At 36.8% G+C, this 17826-nt stretch overlaps 1 pseudogene; it reads right to left on the reverse strand.

The window, feature by feature from the left end:
* Positions 1 to 7020: 7020 nt before the first annotated feature.
* LOC149222644 (coronatine-insensitive protein 1 pseudogene) lies at positions 7021 to 14992 on the reverse strand (annotated as a pseudogene).
* Positions 14993 to 17826: the final 2834 nt, after the last annotated feature.

Raw genomic sequence — 17826 nt, forward strand, 5'->3', positions numbered from 1 at the left:
TGATTATGAGTGGGATTAAACACTTCAATATAGTATTTTTTTTCTTTCTCCCTATCTCCTTATCCCAAGTACGTTTGTGGAACTTATCCATAACAAAAGTTTTTATCTCTTTACTATTTATGGGACACGTGTTCAAGCAAAATACCCCATTTACTAAACCATTTGTTATTTTGTTGCATCCAAGTCTTCTTTCTTTTGCACAATATGTCATTAAAAACAACCTTAGGCCATCTTCCCTCTTCCATTTGCTCAATTTTTTTAAATACCTTATGACTTGCACCATAGCAAGTGCTTCAATAGGAGCAGCCCATGTTTCACTTAATAATATAGCATAAGGAACTACAATTTTAATTTTGAATTTGTTTGTAATCAAACGCTTATGAATTTTCTCAATTTGTTTCCACTGCATGTCGAATGTATTATTGGCCCACAGTTCACAACCATAGAGAATTATTGGAATCACTAGAAGCCCAAAAAGAGTTTGAGCGTTTTTCCAGTCTCATAACTCTGCCTCTCTACACCTATTTTGAATAGCATAAAATGCTTTCCAACCCCCCAAAATTCTTTTCTTTCTATAGCCATCCCAGCGTAGATTTTTGTTGAAGTCAATTCTGAGGTATTTGTAATCTGCAACTTCTTCCAAAATGTTGTCTTCAAAGTAGAACTTATGTTGGTTATGTTTTCTTTTTTTAGAGAAAACCACTACTTTCGTTTTGCTAATATTGACTTGAATCCCCACCCTTATACAAAAATGCTCAAGGGATAATAAGTGCTCTTGCAAACCAAGAGCAGGTTTAGCAGTCAGAATAAGAACATATGCATACAAAAGAAGCCTTATAACAAACTTGCCCAAATGGATACCATCACCCCCTTACGAATTTAACCACTCCTCAAGCTTGTTGATATATAAGCCAAAAAGGGTACGAGACAATGGGAAACCTTGCTTGACCCCGATATCGCTTCTCAAACTTTCATAAATGCCTTCTAATGTTCTAATTTTGACTTTCACCTTTCCATATAGCGTATGCACAACTCCTCTCAAATGTTTAGGAACCTCAAGTTCCTCCATTCTGTGTCAAATCTTATCCCTAGGAACTGTGTCAAATGCTTTTCTAAAACCAACATAGCAAAAAAAACTTCTTCCTTTTTCTCCCAAACTTTTTCAATGATATGCCTTAAAGTTATACAATGATCAATTGTGGAATGTTTAGGTCTAAAACTTGCTTTCCTTTTAGCACGCTTATCTTTTTCTTCTGTCCACTTTCTGATTTGATTTTCTAGCATGCTTCCAAATAACTTTGAAAATGAATAGTTTATCATTATAGTCCTATAATTGGAGGGATTATTGACGTCACTGCTCTTTAAAAGAGGTATTCCGAGACTAGTTGTCCAATCTGTGGGGAACCCCTATTGTATGATATTGTTGAAAAAATTTGTAATGTGAGGTGCAAGAATCTTTGAGCCCTGCTTTAGATATTATGCTTGGAGTTCAACTAAGTCTTTTGCTTTTCCAACACCCAACTTCTTGAGACCCATCTCTACCTCTTGCATCGTGAAGATTTCAGTATTAGTGTTGACCAAGGGGGGAGGGTCAACCTTGGGATCCTACTCATAGAGTTGTCTTGCATAATCAAACTATTTAGAAGTTGTAATATTATTTTCAGTTTGCATCTTTCTATGTTGGAGCTCCTTCCAAAATAATTTGGGATATTTTTCTCAAGGAAGATTAGTTCTTCCCTCCTTGAACTATTATATCATTGAACTTGGAAGTCATTACATTAAAATTCATCATATTATTTTGCTGAAATTAAACTTAAGTGGAGAGAATCTAATTATTCCTCTCATCCACTCCAACTAAACCCAATCAATATCTATAAAATAATTTGTTTTAATTAAAATAATATTTTATAACATTAATGATGGCTATTAGGGGTGGTAGGAGGGGGATGAGTACTCTATGGTCCTGTGTAAGACAAAGCGTTCAGGTACTCATGGGGTTTTGGTCATATGATAAATAATATAACATAGATATATGGCCTCTATCAAGGACTTATGTTAGTCAAAGAACATCAACTGGACACACTTACGGTTATGGGAGATTCTCTCCTAATTATGTATCATCTGGTCAAAGGCTTCCTCTCAAAAGAGAAATCTATGCAAATATCATGAAAAGAATCATGAAAATTGTGGAAGATATCCCATCAAAAACATATTTCCATGTCCTAAGAGACTTCAACAGAGAAGCAGATAAGTATGAGGTGTAAATTGAAGATAGGTGAATTAAAGATTAATGCCCAAATCAAGTCTGCTATAATTCCCTAATGGTGGATGAAGTTTGTTAAAAGAAAATCTCTAATGGTGTTATATGTTGTAAATTTTGAGTTTCGTTGAAGCAGTGTTATAAGGTATTCACCTACAAAACCCCTCTTTTTCTTGCGCATATACATTCTCCTCAAGACAATCATGTATTCCTATTGGAAAAGAGAAAACAATTAGAAAATTTTGATAAATTAGCTCTGCAATACCTAATATATTTGCTACAAATATAAAAACAATAATGATGATTATCAACATCCTTAAGATTAATAATAATAATTAACATTTATTTTATTTTACTTATATATGTATGAGAGAGATATTTTGCCACATATATAGGTTTCCCCACTATATATATAACATTTAAAAAAAAAAAAAAATTATTTGAAAAATATTTTATTTATTTTTCACCATTTAAAAAATATATATAGTTTTGCTGTAAATACGTTTTTTCCTCTTAAAACAAAATGTATATCATAATTGAAACAATATTTTTTTTAGAAGTTCCACTCATCATATATAACAAAATTACATTTAAAAAATATATATATACATATATATATATATATATATATATATCAAAGTAGTTTGCATTTTTTAATCTATTACTATCAAAGAGTAAATTACAAAAACAAATGTATTTTAAAGAGTTGCAATATACAAACAAGGGTTGCATTTAGCCTAGTCCGGTCCATGCTCTGCTGCGAAATATTTTTAAATATATGCTAATGATTGGAAGATATCTATAAATTTATTGTGCAATAAAGATATATATATATATATACACTATTTATGAATATAAAGTTAACCAATAATAAGAAGTTAATATATATTAAATAATAACAATTAATAATAATGTTATTTGATAGACAAATAATATATTACAATTAGTAATATTAATTATTAATTAACAAGAAATTAATCATACATATTAAAATAAATTATATCCAAAATCATAATAACATGTTAAAATGGAAAAGCTATAAAAACTATTTAATACACGTTATTAACAAAGACTAAGAACTAGCATTTGCACCAAAAAGGTGCAAAGACATGTCGATAGAAGTGTATATGAATGTAGAGTGACGCAAAGGTAGCATTGCAGGAAACAAGGATGTGGACGTGGAAGGCATGAGGAATTAGGAGGCTAAAGTATTGGTAAAGTAGAGCTTTCCAAGTGGGTAAAAGTGCATTATAGAATCTGCAATATATCAGATTTCTATCATTGAACTCATAACTAAACTAGAAGCAATCTTTGAGGAGACATCATTGTGATATTCTACCATCTTCTTTGAACAACATCTTGGAGATTATGATGAGAAGTTGTTTGGATGGGGGAGAAAAAAAAGCAATTGAGAAACATGCATTTCATGGGGTGCTCAAAAGCCTAAATGAATTGAAATGGTGTTCTCTGCTGCAATTTAAGGAATCCCTGAGTAATTTTATCATGTTGTGATTTTGGATGGGAAACAAGTGGATTACGTGCTCCCATTCTTGTTTCAAAGTTTAGAAAATGAAGCTTGGAGGACTAGACAAGTTGAAAAGGACAACAATTTGTTTTCAAACAAAACATGGAAATTTTGAAAACTTGATGCCTATTGGAATTTGGGAGCATATACCAAACTAGTAGATTGAAGGAAGTAGCTTATCGTAAGCGAAAAGTGACAGTCCATAATTTTCATTACAACACCCAAATTTAATAATATTGTAGGGCACACGCTTGGCAAAAACGCTTTTCTCTTCTTCATATTGTAAACAAAATGATGTGTTTGTTGAAAGAAATATTATAATATATCTTGCAATAAGTTCAAATAGGTGTTCTCTACTTTTCAAGTCACTTGATCATAAAGTGTGCTTATATCTGTGAATGCATGTTTTACATCATTAGAGTTATTATTTATCTTTGTAAAGTTAATAATTTTTCACAAAATGACTTTTATTTAATTTCATATATTTTGGTTGAATGTTAAATTTTAGAAAAAAAATTATAATTATTAGATTTTTTTGTTTTAAATATAGCATATTGTAACTTAATTGCTACATGTTTTATTGAATATTAAATTTTAATGTATCTCTTTTAACTTAAATCAAGAACCAATTATACAAATATGATAATTTGGGATCGAAGGAAGACATATAACATAATTTAACATACTCCATTCTATAATATCTCTAATATTGTCCCTGGATGCGGGTGATTAGAAACGCATTCAGTGTGATGGGACTGGGGTGGGCGAAGCCGTGACGCCACCTGCCAGCCATGAACATAGGACTAAAAGCCATGTGGGAGGAGGATCGCCTGCAGGTGGGTGTCATTGAGTGTAAAGGAATGTCTGAGACCAGCATTAATATGTCGTCCCTATTCGCATGCGATGATGGTTATCAGTCCTCGGCTCCCATGAATGCCATAGTTATGGCGGGAGAGTATCGAGGTGGAGGGAACTGTTTATTAGCCAGCTTCAGCCATGGCTATACGCTGTTGTTTTTCATGTTGTTTTGGATGGTTGCGGGTTCTGCAGGTGCAAGGGCTTCGTGGGGGTCGGGCTCTGGTTTTTATCAGCGGCCCTCTCCTGAGGTTGTGGGCTCATGAACGCAAACCTGCGTGCTCTATTCGCGTGGTATTCCCCCTATTGTTCGTGGTGATTACTTTTACGCTGCTGTAATGCTGAGGCCCCGCCAGAGGATGCTCAGCCGCAGAGGCTCAGGGCGGGGTGCCCCTTCACGCCCGTCCTCTGGGACTGTCGCCACGAGTCAGGATCCTCGACCTCGTAGTGGAAGTGAGGGCACTCTGAGGCCCAGTCAATTCCTCGACCCCAGCTCTCCAGGCTCTTCGACTTCGCCCTCCTTTGGCTCTGCTATCTTTACATTCAATTGCTCCCTTAATCGCCCTCGGATCACTGCTCATGTCTCTGTCCTCTTTCTAGAGGAAGCCCAAGATGAGGGCGATCCCAGTGCTCCAATGCCAATCACAGAGGATGAACAGGATGTGGGTGATCCCAATACTCTGATGCCAACTGCAGATTTGCAGCGCGGGATGGTTCCGCCGGCCAGCGCTGTCAATGTTAATCCAATGGCGCCTGCTCCTCCAGACACGCGAGAAAATGCAGCGGCCCAAGCTCAGGACCTGATTGAAGGGGGTTGGTGCAGGATCGTGGAGGAGTTACCAGATGTGTAATCAAGCTTTGCAGTTGCTTAACAGGTTTTGCGGCCCAGTTGAAAAGGTTTTTTTGGCTCAATGTGTCAAATTTTGTCTCTGTTACTGTGTCGAGATCAATTTCTAGTTTCTGTTGTGTTCGCCTGTTGTTTGTGTTCTTCTGGATCCCCTGCGTGGGAAATCTCGTCCAATTTCTCAGTTTTGGACAATGTCTGGCTCAAACGGCCTTCCTCTCAGGCTAGTTGGTTCACCATGCTCAGCTTGTTGTAATTTTACTCTTTTACTGTGAATAATAGTTTAGACTTAGCAAAAAAAAATTCTCTAATATTGTAATTATTATTATGAAAATATAATAATAACTGGTATTATATGACCATAACATTAGAGAATATGAGGATAAAGTATCATATTCTCGTTTGATCGCATTCAACAAATAACTTGTTATTTAATATGGTTTCTTAATTTCCATATATAGTTACCTTGCTTTCTGGATACATTGCAACAAAAAATGACAGTGTAGTGTAGTGTTAAGATAATACTGAAGCTATTTATATGAAATGAAATGATATTTTAAAGTCCATGGTACTAACAATAATCTATGGGACCATATAAAACACATTGTATATTTACAAATATTTGGATTCTACATAGTAGCAGTATGTCCTTTGTCTGTATGTGAATAAATTTTCTTCAGCGAAAAGAAAAAGAAAACCAAGTTGTAGGCTACGAACTCTCCACACTAGGAAGAAATTGGTCTTGTTAAGCTACAAATTAAATCATTTGAAACAAATCAATGCTTTAAAGATGCAAACATCACAATTGTGAAATGTGAAATACATATAAACCAAGCTTAGCTTTCCAAGTCTGATCGCCAATAATTGTTTATGAATGGAAGGAATCTTCGGCTTTTAATCATCCTTCTGATTTTATAAATTGCTATAATCTCAAATGGGAATTCAAAACTTTTTTTACCTCGAATGAGGAATCCTAGGCATATGTTGAGTCTTTTTGTACTGACCGAAAGTCCCACACATGGATACATCAGGGATTTTCAGTTTCCAATAAACTTACATGTTGTTAATATGATGTAATGTCAAGCATAAATACATTCCCAGTCCTCAATTTCCAGTAAGCCACCATTTTCTTCTAGCATGTGATAGCCTCAAGCAAGAATAGATCTAGAAGCTCCTAGAGGTGTTATCGACATTCATTTCAGTGGTAAAGTAGTGATGACCATGTTATACATGGACAAATCCTCCCCATGATATACAGACATCAGGCATAAGATTTGGCAAAGCATGGTTTTTCTCTTAAATGTGACGGATTAAGGAATCCATCTCCATATAACGTTGAAGCAGTCAACATAAAATCCATTCTTGCAGGCGGAAGACAGGCACAAGGCCCATGCATGGCTAATTCTTCTTGCCTTTATAGATTTCAGAAGACATGCTGAGGAAGTATAACTAACACCATAACCATTTATATGATCCACTCCTTAGAAGGTTAAAATGTACATAGATTCACACCAATAATAACTATAACACGACATCTTAATATTCATATACATGTTGGGGTTGATGATTCCATGATGATAAGGTTAAAGGAATTATTGAATCTAAATGGTTTGTTCGTCTTCCTGCAAGCGAATAATAAGCAAATATTTGTGTTGGATTCTCTATAATTTCTTCTTCCAAATTAAAACCATCCACTGTCACCTAAGAAGTTGGAGTAAACTCTATGTTCCAGAAAGGGCCCGACATGGCTAGAAGATGAAATCAAGTTGGCATTGCATTGTAACCTTGAACCCAGATATATTTTAGAGACCTCAAGTTAAGCACTGCAACAGATAATGCATATTCACTGAAGCAACAACCCCTTAATTCAAGTCTCTCCAAATTTTGGCATCCCTTCGAGAAGTCAAGAAGTCAAAAGTCAGTTTCTCACACATAACCCAAAATCATCCACCTCACATTGCTACTATACTTTCCAATGTAGCCAAGGCCTATGCCCGTCAATCCTCCAGGCCTTAGGTAAAATCCAAACCTCCTAAACTTTTCGCACCCAAGCAGCAGAACCATGACACCATTTTCTAGTGGGAGGTTAGTAACTTGTTCTTTCTTGTCTAACAAGACTAGCTGAAAATCCCTCAGATTTTTGCAAAATTTACCGACATATTCTAAGGCTAATTTAGTCATATCTAAAACATACACAACAATGTACTCTATATTGGGACAACCTTGAGCTATAATTGAAAGCCTTTTGTGAGAAACAAGTTTTGATCTATTGAAAATGACAATAAGAAATGTTAAAAATAGAATCAAGAAATTCCAGTTTAATTTGTCCTTAAATTAAACTGAGAATTAAAATTGAATTATTTACTCATAGCAACTTGTTAGCCCTTGTTTTTTATCCAATTTTGTTGAAGAAAACACACTTAATTTCTATATTATCCATCCATTTGCCATCATATACACCCCATTTTGATATATTTATGCATATTCAGGTATGTAAATTTAGTTTTGCAATTTTTAGATGTTTTTATGAAAATTGAATTTTAAGTGCTTTTTTTTACAGAACAAGAAATTATCGTAATGGCTTCATAGATGTCATATTTGCAGGACACTTGGGCACGAGCTAAGTACATTTCTAGAAAGCTTGAGAACTAAGATTGAACTAACTCCTATTGGTTCAGTCAAACCAAGCTTAAACAGGCCCGGTCAAAGCTGGTCAAACAAGACTAGTCATTCAAGAAATCCCTAGGAAATAGGGCAGTTTTATGATTTCATGGGATTTTCCATATTTTTAGTGATGGGATGGATGAGTTCGACTTGGATAGATAGGATATGGATAGACATAGCTGTTAGAGACATTTTAGATCAGTTTGTTTCATATTTTTCTATTTAAGCCAAAACATTGAAGGCTTATGTATGTAGAATTTGTATAATTTCATATTGAGACTTCTGAATACTTTGAGTTAATTTGAGGAACATGTTCTATCTTCATTTTGTTGTTCAATGGTGTGGATGATTGACTAAGTTTTCAGTAGTTGATAATCTCTTCAAGTGTGCAAGGCAAGGGTGGAGGGCCCCCACTCCAAGCTAAGTACACTTCATGGTTAATCTAGCTTGATTTTCATAAACTAGTTTTTCTTCAGATTTGTTTATTTGATTTGATGTATGATGATTTATTATGTTTGTTGATGAATCTTGGTTTATTTATCATCTTTATATGAAGGGACAACCTAGTGTTCAAGTTGAACCCTCCTTCTATTGGATTAATGAATAGAAACTAAAATTCATCTTTCTTGCTTTCAAGTGATTTTTTGAATTTTCAGTTTTCTAACAATGGCATTAATGATGAATGAATTTGTAATGAAGAACAACAAGGACCTCCTTAGTTAGGAGCCTCTTCCATTATTTGTTTATGCATCTTAAGCTATTGTCCATTAGTGGTTTTTTATTTCTGTTCATAAAGTAGTATTCTAGAAGAAGGACAAATATGGTTCTCCTAAGTTAGGAGCCACTTCTCCTACTTATTACATAATGAATTAGAAATTACTTAGTTGAATTTTATATTTGTAATATGCACTTCTAATTAGTTTATAATTGCATTTCCTTCAGTTTCCATAACTTATCTTCTAAAGCTGATTATAGTTGATATCCATACATTTTGGACATGCTTCTAAGTTCTACAAACTTGGATTGATAATGAAATATTTGTGTTAATTTACTCTATAAATTAGCCCAACACAACTTGTAAATAGTTAATTAAGTTTAATTAACTTAATTAGCTTAGGAATTTTGAGTTGGAAGTCTTTTTGAAGTCATGTATATGTTCTCCCTATATTATAGGGGTCCAGGTGAGTTAATTGTGAGTTGGAATTAGATAACTCGGTTTACTGAGTTAAGTTCAGTTAAATTACTTCCAAACTATTTAGGAACTAATAGTGAGTTAACAGTCAGTTGGTGCACTAATGCATTAACTACTGCTACTCCATTTAATTGAAGATTCCCTCATCAGAAACGCATGCATGTCGATTCTGAGAAAGACCCAGTTGAGACTAGAGTGCAGTGACAGTGTACTATCAGTTGTATGATTTACTGTTTTGTATAGATCATGCATGCAATCAGGAACTAAACCTAGAAGGGATTGTGCAGTTTTGGATGCACTGGATTCCCATTAATATGGGCTAATCAACCATAGGAATTGTGCAAGGAAATAGGGGCTTGGAGAGCAGCAGAAGAGGCCAAGGTTTGTCTTGAGCTTACTTGTGAGCTGGGATATTGATTATACTGAGTGTTGGGATTGTTCTTGTGAGAACAAGCATTGTATTATCAGCTTGGATTTATGATTAATGCAATATAGATAGTAGGGGTTTTGAGTTGTGGCTTTCCACGGGAAAACTTATTGTGTTATGTGCCATTGATTTGTCTTCCTCTTTTTATTATTGTTTTCATCGATCTATTGGCTTCTGTTGGTTGAAAGTAGAAGTAGATTCTTGTCTTTTGCTTTAGTACATTGCATGAGCTTGTGAATCTATAGGATTTTCTACATGGTATCAGAGTTGAGAATAGTATACTAGAGGATATTTCGAAGTTTTGAGTTTTGGGTTACAGGTGAAATTCGAATTTGCAATACATACTTCAGGATCGACAAATGGCATTCTACGGTTTGCAGCTCGAGTATGCCTTGGATGGAAGCTCAAATTATATAGCCTGGAAGGACAGGATGGAGGTTGTGCTGGAGGATAATGGTTTGAAGGAATTCATTGATCAAGACATTCCTAAGCCACTAGCATCGGATGCTCAGAATCTGGCCGAATGGAAGAAGTGTATGGCAAGGGTGAGGCAGATAATCCTTGAGGGAGTTCGAGATCACATTGTCTCGAGTCTTCATGGGAAGGAAACTCCGCATGCTATGTGGAAAGCATTGAAGGACCTTTTCCAGAACAGCAGCGACCATAGGAAAGGCTCTGAAAGATAAACTTCGAAAAATCAAGATGGAGGTGGGCAACTCAATTCGAAATTACTTGACCAAGTTCACTCATTGTCAGGATGAACTTGGAAGTTTTGGAATCATAGTTGTCGAGGATGATATGGTGAGTATTGCTCTTCCAGGACTCCCAAAGAGTTGGTATAATTATCAGGACTCTGTCAATGGTCAGGAGAAGTTTCCGTATTGGGAACGACTGTGGTCGGATTTGATGTAGGAGAAGATCAGGAGGAACACCAGAGATGGGACCTCTTCTAAGGAAGTGGAAGAGGATTTTGCCTTAGCGAGTAAGGCAAAGAAGGCCAAGGGAAAGAAGTCCCAAGGCGAGGAGGGCAGAAAGAAGATGGACTTGATGAAAGTCAAGTGTTTTCACTGTCATGAGCACGGGCACTATGCCAAGAACTACCCACAGAAGAAAGAAAGCAAGAAGGAGCCGACAGTAGCAGCAGCAGGTGAAGCTCTAGCTTCACAATTTGAACTTGATTTCACTCTCATTGCATGCATGGTCAACATTATTATGGGAGGTGTGTGGTATCTTGACAACGATGCCTCATTCCATATGACGAGGAATAGAGATACCTTTAGTGATTTTGAGGAGAAAGACCTCAAGTAGAGCATAGATTTTGGAGATGATGAGAGGTATAGAGCTATTGGGATCGGTACAGTTACCTTTCAGAGGGAGTCTGGCTCCCCTCTCAGGATCACAGATGCGATGTATGTTCCAAAATTAAAGAAGAATCTTATTTCAGTCGCGGTATTGGAAGACCATGACTATGATGTGGTTTTTAGTAAGGGAAAAGTTTTCATTAGACACATCACCACAGGACAAATGAAACAGATCGGTTCACGAGTCAAGAACATGTTTGCGCTTGAGGTTCAAGATGCATGCAAAGCCTTGAGGAGAAAGGCAAAGGTTAGGGACTTGTTGGTTGAGAGGGAGAGTAAATTACCTCTCAATATGCAGCCCCAGAAGAAGCCTCAGAAGCAGCTTCAAGAAATTGTGGAATAACCACAATTAGAAAAGTTGAGAGGAGACCAAGTGGAGAGATCCACTCAAGCAATCTCAGACAATTGTGTAGAAGCCACAATTAGAGAAGCTGAGATGAGACCAAGTGGAGGCGTCCACTCATGCAGAGACCTCCAGTAGGGGGAAATTTCGAGTTAGGTGGGCAGAGGGATCACATGCATCCATACCTCCAAGTGTGAGTTAGGGAGATGTGAAGTGATTGTCCCAAGAGGGCCAGAATTGGGTAGAGTCCATTGAGAGGTTTTATCTCATGGATCACACCTTGCTAGGGGAGCCCAAAGTACATAGTAGTAGGAGGAATCAGTGGTGATCGATACAGTTAGAGATCAAAGTGACAGAGGCTAAAGCAGTCAGATACTGAAGAGTGTAGAGAAGGGTTGACAACAATGCAAAAAGGTAGAGTCAACAAAAGCGCAGAGTTTCAGTCAACGGAGGCAATAATAGTCAGAGACTTTGATGATAGATTCATCATACTGATTCAAGTTGGATGTTTTTTTGTTTATGGAGTTGTTGTAGCAACAACACTAGAGAGAAGTGTTGCATGCAAAACATTTTAAAGATTCAGGACCAGGATCGAGTTGAATTCCTTTCTTGTTGAGAGGAAGTGTAGAAAAATAGCAACAAGAAATGTTAAAAATAGAATCCAGAAATTCTAATGTAATTTGTCCTTGAATTACACTGAGAATTAAAATCTAAGTATGGGGGTTTACGTAGTGCATTATATTAGATATCATTTTTGGGATTCAACTGCGTTAAGTAAGTCATTCACGTATGACCATTTCCATGAGAGGTAGTCATAACTGACTAATTTCTCATGATTTTTGAATAGTTCACTTAGCACTCATTGCATCGAGTGATGCTCACAGGGGTGAAGAAGTGGGTTTGAAACTAGTGAAATGAATCACATGGCGTCAATCATCACTTCCGGGGCTTGCACCCAGTAACCAGGACTTCCCGGGAGGTCACCCATCCCAGATCGCCTCTGGCTCAAGCGCGCTTAACTGTGGAGTTTTACCCATAATCAAGCCCACTTAGCTTGCTACCCCATTTGCAAAACCTTAGCAAGTATTGTGCCTCATGAACCATTCAAGTAGAGATCCCTTCACTCTTTTTGAATTTAAGTATGGGGGTTTATGCAGTGCATTATATTAGATATCATTTTTGGGATTCAACTGCGTTAAGTAAGTCATTCACGTATGACCATTTCCATGAGAGGTAGTCGTAACTGACTAATTTCTCATGATTTCTGAATAGTTCACTTAGCATTCATTGCATCGGGTGATGCTCACAGGGGTGAAGAAGTGGGATTGAAACTAGTGAAATGAATCACATGGCGTCAATCATCACTTCCGGGGCTTGCACCCGGTAACCAGGACTTCCCGGGAGGTCACCCATCCCAGATCACCTCTGGCTCAAGCGCGCTTAACTGTGGAGTTTTACCCACAATCAAGCCCACTTAGCTTGCTACCCCATTTGCAAAACCTTAGCAAGTATTGTGCCTCATGAACCATTCAAGTAGAGATCCCTTCACTCTTTTTGAATTTAAGTATGGGGGTTTACGCAGTGCATTATATTAGATATCATTTTTGGGATTCAACTGCGTTAAGTAAGTCATTCACGTATGACCATTTCCATGAGAGGTAGTCGTAACTGACTAATTTCTCATGATTTTTGAATAGTTCACTTAGCACTCATTGCATCGGGTGATGCTCACAGGGGTGAAGAAGTGGGATTGAAACTAGTGAAATGAATCACATAGCATCAATCATCACTTCCGGGGCTTACACCCGGTAACCAGGACTTCCCGGGAGGTCACCCATCCCAGATCGCCTCCCGGGAAGTCCCGGTTACCGGGTGCAAGCCCCGAAAGTGATGATTGACGCCATGTGATTCATTTCACTAGTTTCAATCCCACTTCTTCACCCCTATGAGCATCACCCGATGCAATGAGTGCTAAGTGAACTATTCAAAAATCATGAGAAATTAGTCAATTACGACTACCTCTCATGGAAATGGTCATACGTGAATGACTTACTTAACGCAGTTGAATCCCGAAAATGATATCTAATTAAAATCTAATTATTTTCTCATAACAACTTGTAAATAGTTAATTAAGTTTAATTAACTTAATTAGCTTAGGAATTTCGAGTTGGAAGTCTTTTTGAAGTCATGTATATGTTCTCCCTATATTATAGGGGTCCAAGATGAGTTAATTGTGAGTTGTAATTAGATAACTCAGTTTACTGAGTTAAGTTTAGTTAAATTAGTTCCAAACTGTTTGAGGAACTAATAGTGAGTTAACAGTCAATTGGTGCACTAATGCATTAACTAGTGCTACTCCAGTTAACTGAAGATTCCCTCATCAGAAACTCATGCATGTTGATTTTGAGAAAGACCCAGTTGAGACTAGAGTGCAGGGACAATGTACTATCAGTTGTATGATTTACTGAGTTGTATAGATCATGCATGCAATCAGGAATTGATACTAGAAGGGATTGCGCAGTTTTAGATGCACATATTCCCATTAATATGGGCTAATCAACCATAGGAATTGCGCAAGGAAATAGGGGCTTGGAGAGCATCATAAGAGGCTAAGGTTTGTCTTGATCTTGCTTGTGAGCTGGGAGATTGATTATACTAAGTGTTGGGATTGTTCTTGTGAGAATAAGAATTGTATTATCATCTTGGATTTCTGATTAATGCAATGTAGATAGTAGGGGTTTTGAGTTGTGGCTTTCCCCGAGAAAACTTATTGTGTTATGTGCCATTGATTTGTCTTCCTCTTGCTATTATTGTTTTCATCGATCTATTGGCTTCCGTTGATTGAAAGTAGAAGTAGATTCTTATCTTTTGCTTTAGTACATTGCACAAGCTTGTGAATCTATAAGATTTTCTACATGATCACCCTCCAAACCACCTTCATCTTCCCTTAATTTTTTACAATTCTCAGCTGCTACTTCTAACCCTCTGTCTCCAATCACATTAGTAACATCAAGAACTTCAATATTAGTGCACGACTGCAACAACTAGAAATAGTTTTATGTGATCAAATGCGTATACTGCAAATCCAGTTTCTTTAATGAAGACACTCATGGAAATATAGCTGGTAATTCAATCTCAGTCATATAATTCATCCCTGTTAATGACATCAACTTTGTAGGGAATTTAACCATTTCATAAATATTGGGTTCTACAACACACTCTTCACTGCTACTAAATGATCCACGCCCAAACTCTTCCAATGTTGTGGCTTTCTTGAATACATTTCATAAATCCATAATATCACATTCACTTATCTTTAACGAGGTTAGATATCTACAGTTTGTTGTTATCAACTCAAGGTCATTAACATCAACATTTTCCAAAGTTGTCATGTAGAAGTTCAAAACTTCTAGTGAAGAATTATGAAGTGCAATCTCATGTAAACGATGAAGGTGACAGGTCTTATCCGAATCAGGGGATGAGTTGTTAGCCCAACATCTACCAAGGTTGTGGCCAACCATGAAATCTTTCTCAAAAGTCTATGTTGCTCCCCTCAGCTGAAAAGAAGATCAAGAGATTCTAGTTGGGCAATACATTGTCTGTATATTTCGATGTGGTGCTCAATTCTTTTTATCAGTGGCATTGTGGCCTTTCTCTACTTGCTGGACGATGCTGACATCCCACCTTGTCACCTTTAGCACAATGCCTAACCATGGAAAATGAAGTAAACCACAGTTCTCATTGCAGGTGCCCTGCTCAGCCCTCGAACCAGCTGGTTTAGTTGTCCTCCTATAAATACCTACCCATTTGAATTGCATGTAACGAAACTTTCTCCACGGTGGAATGCACATTCCTCGCTCCCTCAGCGATCTTCTGGCTGCGTTGCACATCACTTTAACGATCCCAAATAATTTGTCTGCCCTCCCCACGAACAAAGTAGGAAGTTGTTGAAGCAACGCATTGTATTCCTCAGTAGGTCGGGCGATCTCGAATTGTTCCCTGAAATCAACGTCCACGAAGAAATGCTGCGAGATTGAAGAACAAAGTTAATGAATGAGTTATTTTTTTAATATAATTTTTAAGCAAACAACAAATGTTGTTTTTCTTTATTTGGACAAATGACTTAAACATATCGTGTGTATATAACACCATCTTCCTCGCAACCATTAAGAAAGTTATTGTTCATATTGTCTCTCCTCTACTTCATTTATTCACACCAGACACAATGCCTGCACAAGAGTGTGTCAAATCCATGCAAATGATGTTGAGCCAAAGTTCAATGATTTCTCTGTTCAATGCATATATAAGTAACCAATTAAATTATACTTTGTCTAAGTATTGTTGAAAATAACAGTTGCATAGCTTCGTATTTTTTTATTCCAGGGGACTTGACCTGCCATAAGCCTTTAGCCTCTTTATTATCTATAAGTCGTTAGCCTCTTTATTATCTATAACTGAGCATTACATTTTGGAGAAGCAACCTGACTGTAACTTCACCTTTATTTTGTACCTGTTGATGTCACATTCTCCTCAAATTCAAGTTTTTCTTACAAAACCCTCCACTTATCAGCATGGTGGGAAACCTAGTGATGTCAACCTCATGATCAACAACGACCAAAAATTCATTCTATGATAGAGAGACTGAAAGGGGCATGGGGTAAGACCAAGCCCCAAAATAATGAATCAACAATCTCTCCCTAATGCATCTCTTCTATAATAAGCAATGTGGCAGGCCTTGAACCAAGAAAATAGGGTGGGAATACCCATCTCTTGCTACACAAGCAAGCTACAACTGATTGAGAGATTACATTCTTGCATAGGACACAAGGAGGTCATAGCAAGAGGATAAACCTTAAATTTATATGCTACAAATTTTCCCTGAGATTACTAACATCCCCAAGAAAGATTTATGTAAAAGAGCAAGGAGATCACCCTACTTATAAAATCATATTCTAGTAGATTCCAAGAGTGTTATGATCACTTCAAGCAACTTTTTACTTTTCCTTTCTATATAAAACTCCTCACTTAGTAGATCACTAGATGTCAGGTAGGTATAAAGTTTGGAGCGGCAACATTAACCAGTTAGCCCAATAACTCAACTACCACTCCAAAAAATACTAATGCTTGATTTCCAGGTGTGGTAATGAACAATAATGATGCCAAGTCCATATCATTCAAATGATACAATATAAGTTTGATAACCTTTTAACAAGTTATCGAGATGCATCAAAGTAGTAAGAAAGTTGAAATGAAAATAATAGTGGGGGGAGGAGCGGGGCGAAGTTTTTAAGCCTTCATCAATTGGATAACTGAACCCTGTCAATGCCCTTTCTTTGTCCGCATGAGGAATCTACTAAAACCTCCTGCACAGCTACGCTTTTTAGCTGAATAAGGTTCGATTGCTCCAACACTAGATGATTCATTTGCTGAACTTTTTTTCTTCATACTAAAGAATTTTGTTGGAGATATTGTTGGGGTGGTATTTGAATCTGCATGAGAATTGTCTCCACTAGTATGATTTTGGACATGTTTGCGAGAATCAATATTTGGGGAATCTGTCGGTATCTGTGAACCATAAAGTAATCGACTTTTACTCTTCCTTTGAGTATGTGACTCTTGCTGAGAATTTTCATCATTCTCTGCTCTTGGATACATAACTTATTTTGGTTTTGGTGACTTAGGTGGACAGTCCTGAGATTCTTCAGTCGTACTTTCAGCTTGCAGGTGGTCAAAAAGAGAGGCATGCTGATTTATGCTTAGAGTATACTTTTCAAGTGATGGTGAAACTAAAGATGATTGAAATGAAAAATATGTAACATCACTCGAAGCAGAAAAACCTTTAATATATTCTTTAAAGCAAGTATTGTTTGTTGGCATTCACTAAGCTTCTTGGTAGCAATTGAAATATATATTTCCTTTCTTGTAGAGTTTTCAAAAGGTAGTGAACCAAAATCAATGAATGGCGTGCTCTCAGAATGAGCATTATCTGCACAACTTGAGTCGAGGGATGAGGTTTAAGTAAGGCGAGTTGTGGAAGCGAGGATGTAGTTACGCAAAAGGAGGTGACAACGATGGAAAGAGGGGTGCCATACTGGTAGGCATTAGAGAATTAATATTCATTGCGTAGGTCCAGGCTCCTGCCTCATGCAAACACTGGCTAAAGGGGCGACACTGTTGAGATTTTGTTGAGGATGACGAATCTCAACAATGTCGCCAACAAGAACTTCATAATATAATGCCTATCGGCATAACAACTAACCAATATCATTAATAATATTCTAAATCCAAAATTATTTATCTACAAACTATTTAATATTAACAAGAGGAAAACAAACATAATATTAATTAAAATAAA

This window comes from Pinus tabuliformis, chromosome Q (genome assembly GCF_031772625.1).
Source record: "Pinus tabuliformis cultivar Carrire ecotype Pingquan chromosome Q, CPIR1, whole genome shotgun sequence".
NCBI lineage: Eukaryota > Viridiplantae > Streptophyta > Pinopsida > Pinales > Pinaceae > Pinus > Pinus tabuliformis.